Source organism: Molossus molossus, unplaced genomic scaffold (genome assembly GCF_014108415.1).
Source record: "Molossus molossus isolate mMolMol1 unplaced genomic scaffold, mMolMol1.p scaffold_m16_p_15, whole genome shotgun sequence".
Lineage (NCBI taxonomy): Eukaryota > Metazoa > Chordata > Mammalia > Chiroptera > Molossidae > Molossus > Molossus molossus.
This window is the reverse complement of record NW_023425350.1, coordinates 44,481,187-44,496,499: the sequence shown is the minus strand read 5'-3', so window position 1 is coordinate 44,496,499 and position 15,313 is coordinate 44,481,187. Positions and strand designations below refer to the sequence as shown.

At 39.1% G+C, this 15,313-nt stretch overlaps 1 protein-coding gene and 1 pseudogene across 15 annotated transcripts in view; one reads left to right on the top strand and one right to left on the bottom strand.

Annotated features, from left to right (window-relative positions):
- COMMD1 (copper metabolism domain containing 1) overlaps nt 1-15,313 on the bottom strand; it is a 112,961-nt gene that overhangs the window by 79,325 nt on the left and 18,323 nt on the right. For 2 of the 15 annotated variants that reach the window (XM_036263427.1, XM_036263429.1), the window contains one exon: nt 12,631-12,728. The exons of 10 other annotated variants lie outside the window; for them this stretch is intronic. The gene's annotated coding sequence lies outside the window, so the exon portion shown is untranslated. Of the gene's footprint in view, nt 1-774; nt 796-11,302; nt 11,363-12,630; nt 12,729-13,135; nt 13,153-15,313 lie in introns of those variants that run through there. 3 more of the 15 variants (XM_036263428.1, XM_036263430.1, XM_036263432.1) reach the window with 3 other exon arrangements.
- Nucleotides 9,360-10,524, top strand: LOC118631077 (annotated as a pseudogene).

Here is a 15,313-nt window from a genome sequence, read left to right as displayed (position 1 = left end):
GTAGTAGAGCATCGACCCATGCACCAAGAGGTCACTGGTTCGATTGCCCGTCAGGGCACATGCCCAGGTTGTGGGCCAAATCCCCAGCAGGGGACATGCAGGAACGGCCAATCGATGTTCTCTCTCACTGCTGTTTCTATCTCTTTCTCCCTCTCCCTTCCTCTCTCTCTAAAATCAATAAAGGGAAAAAAAATTAAAAAAAAAAAAAACAGCCAGAATTTATTAAGGAGGAGGAGGAGGAGAGAAGGAGAAGGGAGGAGGAAGAAGGGAGAAGGGAGAGAAGGGGAAGAAGAAGGGGAAGAAGAAAGGGGGGAAGAAGGGGGGAAAGAAGGGGGGAAGAAAGGGGGAAGAAGGGGGAAGAAGGGGAAGAAGAAGAAGGAGAAGAAGGAGGAGGAGAAGAAGGAGGAGGAGGAGAAGAAGGAGGAGGAGGAGAAGAAGGAGGAGAAGAAGAAGGAGAAGAAGAAGAAGAAGGAGGAGAAGAAGAAGGAGAAGAAGGAGAAAAAGAAGAAGGAGAAGAAGGAGGAGAAGGAGAAGGGAAGGAGGAGAGGAAGAGGAAGAGGAAGAGGAAGAGGAAGAGGAAGAGGAAGAGGAAGAGGAAGAGGAAGAGGAAGAGGAAGAAGAAGAAGAAGAAGAAGAAGAAGAAGAAGAAGAAGAAGAAGAAGAAGAAGAAGAATAATCAAAACTTAAATGAGCCCTGGCCGGTTTGGCTCAGCGGTTAGAGCGTCGGCCTGCGGTCCTGAGAGACCCGGGTTCGGTTCCGCTAAGGGCGCATACCTCGGTTGCAGTTTGTCCCTGGCCCTGGTCGGTTGTACGGGTGGCAGCCACTCGATGTGTTCCTTTCACATCGATGTTTCTCTCTCTCTCTCTGTTCCTCTCTCTCCCTCCCACTCTACCTGAACAAAAAATGGAAAAATGTCCTCGGGTGAGGATAAAAAAAAAACTTAAATGAGGAAATGATTTTGGTTTGAGTTTAAAGTCATCAATTTTCATTGAATTCAAGAAATATTCAAATAGCTACCATGGAACAGACTCTGTTCAAGGCACGCCACCTCCATATACAGCATAAACTAGCAATCTGATTCTTACTTATCCTTGATTCTTTCCTCTCCTTGATTCTTTCCTCTCCTCCACAACTTAAATTAGTGGTTTTCAACACTGCCTGCACATTAGAAGCATGAGGTACATTTAAAAAATATCTGTGCCCAGACTCCATTTCAGAAATTATAAAGTGGAGCCCACACACTGGTATTGTTTAAAGCTTTCCAAATGATTCTAATGGGTAACAAAGGTCAGTAATTAATGCCTATAACTTTTCAATAATCAAGTTCTACTGTTATTTATATCATATATAATTCTCTAATAATACGTCCGCTCTGCTCTGTCCCTACTACCTCATAGAGGCCCTCCCTAACTTGAACCTGAACTAGGCTTGTTGCTTCTCAGGCCTATCTTCTATACTCCGTCAAAGTAATCTATCTAAAACAACAATAGAATCCTGTCATTCCTGATTTAAAGCCTTCTAACAGCTGGCTCTTACCTGCTGCAGTGATTTATTAGTTAGCATGTTGTGAAACATTCTATGAAGTATAAGTTACAAATAATGTTATTTGTAGTAGTAAAAGTATTGGAGTTTGTAAAGATTTATTTTTATAAGCATAAATTGGAGGATTTTCAAGGTTATTCTTATATTAACAATTTTCTCTTTTCAAATGGGAGGGGGGAAAGAAAATTACAAAGACAAGAACATTACATGGAAATACATCATGCATATATCTCTTAAGTAAGTCACAAAAGAATAAAATATTGAAAACTGATAATCTAGGGTTTTGGTTCTCGACAAGGTAGCATTGCCCCATTCCCCCAAGGCACATGAGAAGTGTTTAGGAGCTATGTTTGGTTTCATGGTGACCAGAGTGTTTCTGGCATCTAGTAAGCAGGAACTAGGGATGGTAGATATCATCCTACAATGTTCAAAAAATGGGCTGGCGAAATTTCTGTAAAGGTGTTGTCATTGCTTTTACATATTCTTCCTTTTTTTTTTTTATCCTCACCCGAGGACATTTTTTGATATTTTGTTCAGATAGAGTGGGAGGGAGAGAGAGAGAGAGAGAGAAACATCGACGTGAAAGGGACACATCGAGTAGTTTCCACCCGCACAACCCAACCAGGGCCGGGGACAAACTGCAACTAAGGTACGTGCCCTTAGTGGGAACCGAACCAGGGTCTCTGGGGACTGCAGGCCGACGCTCTAACCGCTGAGCAAAACCGGCCAGGGCTATTCTTCCTTTTTTATTTTTAGTCCAACTCTTTAAAAATGTAAAAACCATTCTTAGCTCATAGGTTATATAAAAATAGCAGTGAGTGCCCAGCAAGTGTGGCTCAGTGAACTGAGCGTCATCCCATGGACCGAGAGGTCCCAGTTCAATTCCTGGTCAGGACACAGGCTCAGGTTTCCAGCTCAATCCCCAGTGGGAGGCGTGCAGGAGGCAGCTGATTGATGTCTCTCTCTCTCTCTCTCCCACTGATGTTTCTATCTCTCTCTCCTTTCTTCTCTCTCTCTAAAAAATCAATAAAAACATATTTAAAACACTAAAAATAGCAATGTGGCCTCTGGGATGTAGTTTGCCAACCTCAGCTCAAGAACATCCTACAGGACAAACTAGCCCATGTCCCATATGACTTGGCACTGTCCCATCTAACATTATGTGGAAAAATCTGTTCATAGTTACTTGATCCTAAAAATTAACCTTTTTTCTTTTTTCATAAAAAGTATATTTTGCACAATTTAAATATAAACATAAAATATTCCAGGAATACAACTAATATAACTTGTAATTTGGTTTGGTCAGATTTTATATACAGTTTGCTATGCATTTTGGAAAATCTCATTACCAGTGGCAATACCATTTAAAATAACTGAACTATGAATACAACACACCTATAGATAGATGTCTACATTTATTGCTGCATATTCACAGTGCTTCTATATATAGGTGCAAGTATCTAATTAATTCATTATACATTCTAATGCAGTAATGCTTGAACATTTACACTTTAAAACACATAATTCAAATTATTTTCTTCTCCTTATATCTTTCCTTTATATTACACTTGTCATATTGATTTGTTAAAAAGCATGCATGTTAACTTCATTATATGTGAATTGTAATTATACATGAATTTCATTTAAGGACAATAAGGGGCATTAGAAAATATTTACTATAAAAAGGAGACTTTGGTCCTGACAAGTTTGAGAACCACTAAGTATCAAGTCCAAGTTCAACACAACAGGTTCGTAAAGAGCTGAGCTGGCTTATCTTCTAGTCCCTCATATCTTACAACTTCCTGCCTCCCACACTTGCCACTCAAACAGCACTAACCTGCTTATAATGCCTCTATTAGCAATCCTAATATGTTGCTTCTTTCTGTGTGCCTCTGTTCATGCTTTCCTAACTGAAATGTCCTTCCATCACCACCTTCACCAGATTAACTTCTTTTTACCATTGACGACTCAGTTCAAGCATAGCTTCCCCAATATTATTCTCCCCAATCCCAGTAAGGTAAGGGCCCTTTTTATTCCAAAAATGTCCTAATATCTCTATCACTACACTTATCTCAATGTAATAAAATTATTACATTGTTTACAAGTCTATTTCACCCAAAAGATTCTAAGCTTTGAGAGCAAAGTCTACATATCAAATACAGCATCTAACACAACCCCTTGAAGTCATGCTCTAAAAAGCACTCACAACCATATTAACAACTTTTTAAACAAAAAATAATAAATGTTGTAGGTCAACTTTAAGTCTAAAATTATTTAAAGTTAACAACTTCATGCTTTACAAAATTCTCCCATGTATATCACAAATCATAAACTACTAGATACGGAAGGGGAGGAGTACACTATTCTCTACTTTTCTTATGTTTGAAAATTTTCATATGTTGGGGCCCAGGGCAGACCACCCCAAAATTCCCAGAACGGTATATTGATTACTCTGAGTTAAAGTTACTTGACAAGCAGTCAGTGTGTGACCCTCCCATGTCTTCTTGAATGCAGGAAATAAATCTCCCCTGTGAAAGGTACCCTCCTTGCTTCAAGGCTGAGAGTCACCCTTGTCATTAAGGAATCCAGGACCAAAAAGTTGTATGAAACAAACCTTTGCCTCTTTGCTAATTTACTACCAAAGCCTAAACTTTGGATTCCGCGTTAACGAATACCCAAACTCTGCTTAGATTCCTTATTATGATCACTAACTTTTTTTGTCTTATCAATTCTTCACAAATTTATTGCTTCTTTGTTTAAAAAGTATAAGCCCTAGCTGGTGTGGTTCCTTGGTTAGAGCTTCGGCCTGCACACATAAGGGACGTGGGTTCAATTCCCGGTCAAGGGAATGTACCTGGTTTGCAGGTTTAATCCCTGGATGGGGCATGTGCGGGAAGCAACCAATCAATGTATTTCCTCTCTCTCCCTCTCTTCTTCTCTCCCTCCCTTCCACTCTATAAAAATCAATAGAAAAAAAATACCCTCAGGTGAGGATTAGCAAAAAAAAAAAAGCTGATAATTCTTCTTTCAAGTATAAAAAGCTGGCTAGTTCATCATTTCTGAGCGCATCATTCATTATTCTCCTGTGTCCACATATTTAATTAGTTTTCTCCTATTATCTGGTCTTGTGCTAATTTTTTTAAAATTAATTTATTTTTGTTACAGATGTTTCTCCTTTTTCCCCCATTGACACCCTCCTCCCGATCCCTCCCAACTCTCACAGCATTGTTGTCTATGCCCATTGGTTATGCATATAAGTTGTTTGATTTATCTCTTCCCTCCACCTCGCACCCCTCCTCTGAGGTTTGTCAGTCTGAACCGTACTCCTTTCTATATCTCTGGGTCTATTTTGTTGATCAGCTTATTTGGGTCATTATATTCCACAAATAAGTGAGATCATAGTATTTTGTAACAATCCTTTGTAGTTCTATGGTGTCAGTTGTTATTTCTCCTCTTTCCTTTCTGATTTTGTTTATTTGGGTCCTCTCTCCTTGTTTCTTGGCGAGTCTGGCTAAGGGTCCATCAGTCTTGTTTATGTTTTCAAAGAAACAGCTCTTCGTTTCATTGATCTTTTGAGTTGTTTTTTTAGTCTCTATGTCATTTATTTCTATTCTGACCTTTGCTATTTCTTTCCTTCTACTTGCTCTGGGTTTTTCTTTTTGTATGCTTTCTAGTTCTTTAAGTTGTAAGGTTAAATAGTCAATTCGAGATTTTTCTTGTTTCTTGAGGTAAGCCTGTTGTGGTAGGAACTTCCCTCTCAGGACTGCTTTCACCATGTGCCATAGATTTTATGTTGTTGTGTATTCATTTTCATTGGGTTCCAGGAAGTTTTTAATTTCTTCCTTGATCTCCTTGGTAACCCATTCATTGTTTAATAACATGCTATTTAGCCTCTATGTGTTTGAATGTTTTTGAGTGTTTTTATTGTAATTAATTTTTAGTTTCATGCCACTGTGATGTGAGAAGATGCTTCTTATGATTTCAATCTTCTTGAACTTGTGAAAACTTAGTTTGTGTCCTAGCATGTGGTCTGTCTTTGCGAATGTCCCATGTGCACTTGAGAAGAATGTGAATTCTGCAGTTTTGGGGTGTAATTCTCTGTAGACAGCTATTAAACCCATTTGATCTAGTACATTATTTAGAGTCTCTGTTTCCTTGCTAATTTTTTGTCTAGAGGATCTATCCAGTTGATGTCAGTGGTGTGCTGAGGTCCCCTGCTATGATTGTATTGCTGTCCATTTCTCCTTTGAAATTCTTCAGAAGTTTTTAAATGTATTTTGGTGTCCTGTATTGGGTGCATATATGTTTACCAAGGTTATATCCTCCTGTTGGATAGATGGATAAATCCTTTCAATATTATGTAATGGTTTTCTTTGTCTCTAGTTATGGCCTTCATTTTGAAGTCTATTTTATCAGATATGAGTATTGTTACCCCAGCTCATTGTTCCTTTCCATTTGCTTGGAAAATTTTTTTCCATTCCTTCTCTTTCAACCTATGGTAGTCTTTTGTTGTGAAATGGGTCTCTTGTAAACAGCATATATATGAGTCATGCTTTCTTATCCAATCAGCTGCTCTGTGTCTTTTAATGGGAGCATTTAATCCATTTACATTTAAGGTTATTATTGATATGTACTTATTTACTTATTGCCATTTTTGTTTATTGTGGTTATATTTTTCTTCCTATTTCTTCTGCTAATTACAGCAGTCCTTTTAACATTTCTTGCAGTGCTGGTTTGATGCTAATATATTCCCTTAGCCTTTTTTTGTTTGTGTGTGTGTGTGTGTGTGTGTGTGTGTGTGTGTGAAGCTCTTTATTTCACCAATTTTGAATGATAGCCTTGCTGGATAGAGTAATCTTGGATTCAGATCCTTGTTTTTTTATGACCTTCATTACTTCATGCCATTTCCTTCTGGCCTGTAGTGTTTCTGTTGAGAAGTCAGCTGATTATCTTATGGGGGTTCCTTGGTAGGTAACCAGTTGCTTAACTCTTGCTGCCTTTAGGATTCTATCCTTGTCTTTAATTTTTGGTATTTTAATTATTATGTGTCTTGGTGTGGGCCTCTTTAGGTTCTTCTTACTTGGGCTCTCTGTGCTTTTTGAACTTGTATGCCTTTTTCCTTCACCAAGTTAGGGAAGTTTTCTGTCACTATTTCTTTAAATATATTTTCTAACCCTTGCTCATTTTCTTCTTCTGGAACTCCAATGATATGGATATTGTTATGTTTCATTTTGTTCCACAGTTCTCTTAAGTTGTCTTCCCGTTTTTTAATTGTTTTTTCTTTTTGGTTCTCTGATTCGGTGATTTTTTTCTCCCCTGTCTTATAATTCAGTGACCAGATCCTTAGTTTCCTCTACTCTGCTGATTATTCCTTCAAATGTGTTCTTTATTTCTACTATGTCATTCTTCATTTCCAATTGGTGGTTTTTCATTTCCAATTGGTTGACTTTCATTGTTTCTATATCTTTACTCATGCTGTTGAGCTCTTTATTCACACTGTCGAGCTTCCTCATTATCATTACTCTAAACTCTACCTCTGATAACTTGCTTAATTGCATTTCATTTATCTCTTCTTCTGTAGAATTCTCTTGTTCTTTCATTTGGGATTTGTTTCTTTGTTTCACTATTTTGGCTGTCTCAGTGGGTTTTGGAGCCTGCCAAATTTTCCATAGGGGTGTTGGTGTTCCACTGATTGGGGCTCCCTCTACTGGGTTTGAATGAGTGTGGGAGAACCCACGTTAAACACCACTGACAAGTCTTATTTTCCTGGGTAGATTTGCAGGCCAATCAAAGGTTCAGTTTTCCTCTAGCTTTTGCCTGCTGGTTATTAGTCTCAGTTACTTGATGAGCCTTGAGTTGTAGCCCTCAACTGAATGAAAAAATCCCTCAGGTGTTCAGGGTATGAGCATTTCCAGCAGGTGGGGCAGATGCCTACTGGCCTTCTCTAGCTGTTAATGAGCCTCAATTTGCATTTCTCTGGTCTGGCTGGGTGGTATTAAATTCTTGGAGGAGGGGCCATTGCTTCTCCCAGGGGCTCTGGGAAGGGGCTCTTTGAGTAAGATGGCTATTGTCCTATAAGAAGCAATTCAGTGTAAAAGTCCCAGTGCCCTCCCAGCTCTCCACACTCCCGAGTCTCTCCACACAGTTCCAGTCCAATCTGCCCTACCTCTGCCAGGGCCCAAGGTGAGTGGCTGTAGCTAATTTAGTGCTCTGTCCCAGCACTCTATGCTGTGGAGGCAGCTTCGGATTTTAACCCTGAGGGAACTGCTCACAGCTAAAACAACCCTCAGCCCTGGACAGTTTGGCTCAGCAGTTAGAGCGTTGGCCTGTGGACCAGTGAGTCATGGGTTCGATTCCAGTCAAGGGTACATACCTCGGTTGCAGTTCATCCCAGGCCTTGGTCGGGTCTGTGGCAGGCAACCAGTCGATGTGGCTTCTATTACATTGATGTTTCTCTCTGCCACTCTCTCTCTCTCTCTCCCCCGCTCCCACTCTATCTAATGATACATAGAGAAATATCCTCAGGAGAGGAATAAAAAAATAAATACAAAAATAAAACAGCCCTCAGCTGCTGTCCATGGGCTTCCAGCCTGCCCTCATGTGCCTCCGCAGATCCTACCAGGCTCGATTTGGTGTCCTCTTTCCATCCCTGGTTATATAGGTTCTCTCCAACTGCTTTTCTGTTGGTTTTTCCCAATGATTTGTCTTCATTTTAGTTGTAATTCCAGTTTGGTCCTGGAAGATGGTCTGTGTAGCTTCCATTCACTCTGTGGCCAATTTTAGATCCTCTACACCCAAGATTTTTTTTGAGGAGACTGGTCTGAAAGGCATCTTTTGGCTAGCATATACCCTAACTCCAGACATCCAGGAGGAAAGCAGGTATTCAGAACAAAACATACTGTTTGTGCAAACACTCTAGGCACAATAAACCTCTGCTATCAATTATCTGGGTTTTCCTTGGATGCTGGCAAGTCCACGAGTCTTGCACCCCTGCATGCCAGTCCATGCTAGCCACCTCTCCAGAAGCCCTTCTCCTGCCTACTCCCCCAAGCACATGAGGGCAGTGGGCACGTGATCTTGTGCTAATTTTACTAGTCCAGCCATAGAATTAAAGGTAGAGGAAGAAAAATTTCCCACTCCCTGACACATAATAACTCAAAAATTTTGTTTCTACCTTTTAAAAAAACTGAAGCACAGATTAAATTACTTGCTCAAGATCACAAACTGAGACTCTAATCTAGTCAGCCTTGCCCCAAGTCTGGCCTCTCAGCTTCTGTGCTTACACTACCTCTTATTCCAAGGATCAATGTTTGTGAGGTACTAGTACCTGGAGTGGGGGGTGGGGAGGAGACAGGAGGCATAGCAAAGATTAACAAATAAATATATGTGAAGCACTTAAAATTGTGTCTGGCATATAGTAACAATTAAGTAAGTATTAACTATTATAGACCACATGTTCCACAGAAAATCATTTTGCTATGTGGTGGGCGGGGAGAGGAGAGGTTAGATCAAATAAGTTTGAGAAACCCTGAGTAAAAAGAAGTTAAAAGGATGGTCCTTTTTTTTTTTATCCTCACCTGAGGACAGTTTTTTGGCATTTATCTTCAGATAGAGGGGGAGGGAGAGGGGGAGGAAGAGAGAGAGAGAAACATCAATGTGAGAAAGACACATTGAGTAGCTGCCACCCACATGACCCCAACCAGGGCCAAGGACAAACTGCAACCGTAGTACGTGCCCTTAGCCAGAACCAAACCTAGGACTCTCTGGTCCATAGGCTGACGCTCTAACCACTGAGCAAAACTGGCCAGGGCTAAACATGGTTCTTTATGCAGAATGCCTTAGTGTCTTTAATATGTTAATGCCCATTTCCAAGAAAGGAATACAGTATGGAGCATTTTTCAATCTTAATTGATCACTGAATGCTTTTAAAAATAATAATAATAACTTGAGGGACTGATATTCTGTGGAATAAACTTTGGGAGTCCCTGATTTGAATGAACAGGTCCTCTATAATAAGGCAACTTTTTTTTTTTTAAATAAGGCAACATTTTACTTCAATAGACAGGAAAAGAGTCAAACAATAAATCTATTTTCTCAATAAACACAATGTTCCCTTTCAAACATTTGTTATCAGTCAGCCTAACAAATAGTCTTTTTGAAGTTTGCTAACATAAGACTGACAGTTCTATCTCTGTCCCTTCTTCATATTTCAAACACACAGTAAAAAATGACTAAGTTTAAGAAAAGATTTTGTAAATGTGTATCTAATAAAAACACATGTCACAAAGACTTCACAAATGGTCTGGATTATAACTAAAATCAACTCAAATATTAAATATTTAAAACACACCCTGGCAGGCTATACTGGGTTACAGCCACTGCTGCTGCCATCAGTGCTAACCCCTTGGTCTCAAAGAGTCCAGGTGACACCCCAGATTGGGAGACAAGCCAATTTGGGAGCAGAGTGGATCCAGCTTTATTCAACATTACTACCAGTTACCTGATAGTGAAAGAACCCAACTAGGTGCAATTTACATTGAGGTGGTCATGCCTTACGTAGGAAGGACAGCAATTCCAGGGGAAAGCTGCCATTGTAGAGAAGTTGTATAGCCATTGGTTCTAGAAAATCCAGCCCAGCATCACAGTGCAGGACCATCAGCTCACACCACATACCTGCATCTTCAACATGGTTATGGGCCAGCTTAAGGCCTATGAAGACCATAATGAGGTTCCACCAGATGTTTCTACTAAAGAACATCAACGATGCTTAGGTTTACACCAATGACTTTTTTAGGCTTGCCCTGAACAACTTTAGCCAACTTCCTCCCAGCCAGGCACTCATGCTGTTTTCTCCTTCCTTCTCTTCGGGATACTATTCACACTCCTCTAGATGCTCCAAATATCACACACAAATGAGCAGAGCCACAGTGTGGGAGGGCGCAGTGTGCATGATGTTTGGATGCCAGACTAGTTACATTTAACAGGAGAAGTTTGTGTTGTACCAGTGCGTGCCTGGGAAAGACTTAAGTAATGCAAAATGTTTTTTGTTTGTTTTTTTTAATCTACTGATAAGTTGCTCTATCAACCAAACAAAGTGAAAAAGAAAGCAGCTACCTCATGGCCCAGATACTGATTTGTTCAGATATTTCAATGCTTCATGATACAACAGAACCAATCCACAAAAATTTTCTTTTTTTAAAAGAAATATATTTTTATTGATTTTTTTAGAGGGAGAGGAAGGAAGCGAGAGATAGAAACCTCAATGTGAAAGAGATACACTGATCAGCTGCCTCCTGCACACCCTTTACTGGGGATCGAACCAGCACATCTCAGTCCATGGGATGACGCTCAATCCACTTAGCCACACCAGCCTGGCCACAAAAATGTTCTTAACAGTTTAGGTAAATAAATAAATAATAAAACATATCCTAAAAGGTAAACTATTCGAACTTAACACAAACATTGTAACTCTACTAAAAACAAAAGGTAGGTCAACATATCATTTTTTTAAATTCCCTTCTAACTCTTGTATATATTCATATATGACTTGTGATCATAGTTCTAATCATCATATAGATATGCTTTAAAAAAATATAAACATTTAGATACAATTCAAGACAGGAAATTGCAATTAGATTCTATCCTGGATACATATATTGTCTACGTTCTGAAAGATACTAACACTTTTACACAACCAAACAGTCCCTAAGACTTTTATAAATAAATCATCAAATCAAAAAGTAACATCTATGTACCTACCCATTAGAAATGAAAAAAACTCAGCCCTGGCCGGTTTGGCTCAGCGGTTGGAGTGTCGGCCTGCGGTACAGAGAAATGAAAAAAACTCAGAACACCGACACACCAAATGCTGGCAAGGATGTGGAACAACATGAACTCTCATTCACTGCTGGTGGAAATGCAAAATAGTAACACTTCTTTGGAAGACAGTTTAGTGGTTCCTCGCAAACTAAACATACCCTTACCACAGGACCCAGCAATTTTGCTCCCTGGTATTTACCCAAATGAGTTGAAAACTTATGTTCACACAAAAACCTGCACATGGATGTTTTACGGTAGTTTAATTCATATTTGCCAAAAGTTGGAAGCAACCAAGAAGTTCCTCGGTTGGTAAATGGATAAACTATGGTATATCCAGACAACGAATATTATTCAGTACTAAAAAGAAATGAGCTATCAAGCCATGAAAAAACATGGAGGAACCTTAAATGAATATTACTAAGTGCAAGAAGCTAATCTGAAAAGGCTACACACTCTATGATTCCAATTATACGACATTTTGGAAAAGGCAAAACATAAAGACAATAAAAAGATCAGTGGTTGCCAAGGGAGAAGGGGAAAGGAGAGATGAATAGATGAAACACAGAGTATTTTTAAGTCACTGAAACCATTCTGTATTATACTACAATGCTAGATACACGTCATTGCACATTTTTTTCAAAACCCACAATATGTACAACACAAAGAGTGAGCCGTAACATAAACTAAGGTCTATTACAACAAATGTACCTCTGGACCAGGATGTTGAGAATGAGGGAGGCTGTGCATATGTGGAAGCAGGGAGTATATGAGAACTCTGTACTTTTCTACTCAATTTTGCTGTGAACTTAAAATACCCTAAAAAATTAAGTCCATTTACATTTTTAAAAAGGTAACTGTAATGTGTTTCAATGATCTTAGTTACTATGAAGAAAATTAAATGCATGTTTTCATATCAGGAGACATACATAATCAAAAAAAATTTTTCCAGACATTTATTTATCTTTTTAATCCTCACCCAAGGATATTTATTTTTCCATTTATCTTCAGACTGAGTGAAAAAGAGGGAGGGAGGGACGGAGGGGGAGAGAGAGAGACATTGATGTGAGAGAGACACATCGACTGGTTGCCTCCCACAAGACCCCAACAGGGACTGAACCACATCTGAGGTACATGCACTTGGCTGGATTCGAACAAGCAAATCCTTGGTCCGTGAGCCAATGCTCTAACTGATGAGCCAAACTGGCCAGGGCCAGACATTTATTTTGTAAAGGGAGCATAAGACAGAGTTGTTTTCCATTGTTACCTACCTCTTCAGAAAGTCAAAAGTCAGGAACAGCCAGCACCACAGTTTAAATACACATCCAGCTCCTGTTCTGTTTACTGCTTGCTCTCTCTGTGTAAAAAACTATTTGGATTTGGTAGATTTCAGAATAAGAGCATTCCACAAGTTTTTATTATGTGAATCTGAAAAATGTCACTCATTAGCTAAAAGATTCTGATGGCTATTAATTTCTCAAGAAGAAATTTATATACAAACTAAACAGTAAGCATAAAGATTAATTTTTCTCTTCAAACACATGGTATTACAACAATTTGGTATCATGAAGGCAAAAAATTTGCAGTGTGTTATGGACTGGGTATTCATGTGTTGAAGATCTAATCTCCCATCTGACGGTGTTAGTGCCTTTACAAAAGGAAACACCGGGGAGTTTGTCCCCTCCCTGAATGCATGCACAAAGGACAGATTATGTGAGTGCAGTGAGATGGCAGTTGCCTGAAAGCCAAGAGAAAAGGACTCAGAGTGAAACCTACCTTGCTGGCACCTTGATCTTAGAGACTTCCCGGTTTCCAGAACTGTGAGAAATAAGTTTCTGTTGTTCGAGTCTCTCAGTCTATGGTCTTTTGTTATGGCAGCCCAAGCAAACTAAGACATAATGGAAACTAAAAGCAATTCTACTAGTTTGTCCCAATTAAAGCCTAATACAAACCATTAACTCATCAGGCCTATGCCATCCAGATTTAAACCCATTAATTTTTAAGTGAATTTGCTATTAAATGGATACAAATTCATAAATGGATAAGAAATAAAAGTGAAAGGCAATATACCAGTATTTTGTATTGTAGAAAAAGAAACTTTACAATTTAGGATCAATCTCCCATCTTGTGGATCATATCCGTTGCTTTGCTACCTTCTGCTGTACTTACATGACTATTTTGTTGTTTACTGAAAATCTGAGCTGACCAAGTAGTAACAAGATGTGATGGAATGCAAACTGATTAATTTTGACCCTTCTAAGCAATCTTAATGATTAAAAGGAAGCCTTATTGACACAAGTCAGGTGTTTTAAATGTTTTAAAATCTGAATGGCAATGTGAGTCAGTATAAAAGGGCAGATGTGCAGCAAAAATTAAGTTCTACAGGCAGAGAAACAATGGGGGCCAAAAGACACTACACTGAAATAAGTTTATATTGCCTCCTGCATTATGTGAGCACTTCCCATCAGAGAGAGATTTTGTATCCTTGGCTAAGTAAACCAGGAATTTAATCTAAGCTTACAATGGGTAAATGTGGATGAGTTACGTGGTCTTCTCACAAATAAATTTATCTACCTAAAACACTTCAGAGTTACATGGTTTGGTAACTACACTGAAATACTTCATGCTTCCAACTATTCCAGAAGTTCTCTTTCTAAATAGAAATCTGATTTTATGTCTCTTGTGCTATCAAAACCTTTAACTGGATCCTTGCTACCCACAGGATAAACTCCAATTTTCTTAGAAGATAATTCTTTTTTTTTTTTAATCCTCACCTGAGGACATTTTTGCATTTATCTTCAGATACAGCAGGAGGGAGAGAGGGCGGAAGAGAGAAAGAGAAACATCGATGTGAGAGAGACGCATTGAGTGGCTGCCACCTGCATGACCCCACTGGGGCTGGGGACAAACTGCAATGAAGGTGTGTGCCCTTAGCAGGAACCGAACCCAGGACTCTCTGGTCCATGGGCCGACGCTCTAACTGTTGAGCTAAACCAGCCAGGGCCTTAGTAGATAATTCTTGACAATCAGGTCCCCTTTATCATCTTGTATCTCACATGTTTGAAAGTGATCCTGCCAGTCCTTGAACTCAACACACATTTCCATTTTTTTTTAATCCTCACCCAAGGATACTTTCCCATTTATCTTCAGATATAGTGGGAGGGAGAGAGAAAGAAAGAGAAACATTGATGTGAGAGAGACACATCAATTGGCTGCCTCCCACATGACCCTGACCAGGACCAGGGACCGAACTGCAACCCGGAGTAACGTGCTCTTGACAGGAATCAAACCAGCGGCTCTTTGATCTGTGGGCTGAGGCTCCAACCACTGCGCCAAACCAGCCAGGGCCATGTTTCCATATTTACATGTATTTACATGTCTTAATGCTGTTCTCTACCTAGAACCCCTTATTCTGCTTGTGGAAATCTTATCTTCTAGACCCAATTTAAATGTTGTTATATCCTAATAATTGAAATTAATCACAACTCACTTATTGGGCTTTATATTTTGCTCTTAATTCAAAACATTTATATACATGTTCACCTCCCCCAGTAAAATACAGGCTCCTAGTGAAATACAGTGTCTTAATCATTTTATCCCCCCCCCATTTAACACAATACTTTGCACACAGTTTAATGAATATAGGAAGACTGCATACTTGTTTCATTAGCTGATGAAAATTAATACTCTAATTCTGCATCATCTATAATTCAGTTTATCCACCTAGACAGAAGAAAATTAATAATTTTTCCTAACCTGATGGACTGTTAAAAGGGTTTATAACTTACTGACAAAACAATCTTGACATATATTCTATAAAAACTGATATTTTCTAAAAATTAACACCTGAAAATCGATGGCATTTTTATACACCAATAATGAAACCTCAGAAAGAGAAACTAAAAAAAAAATCCCATTTACCATTGCAACGACAAATATACCAGGGAATAAATT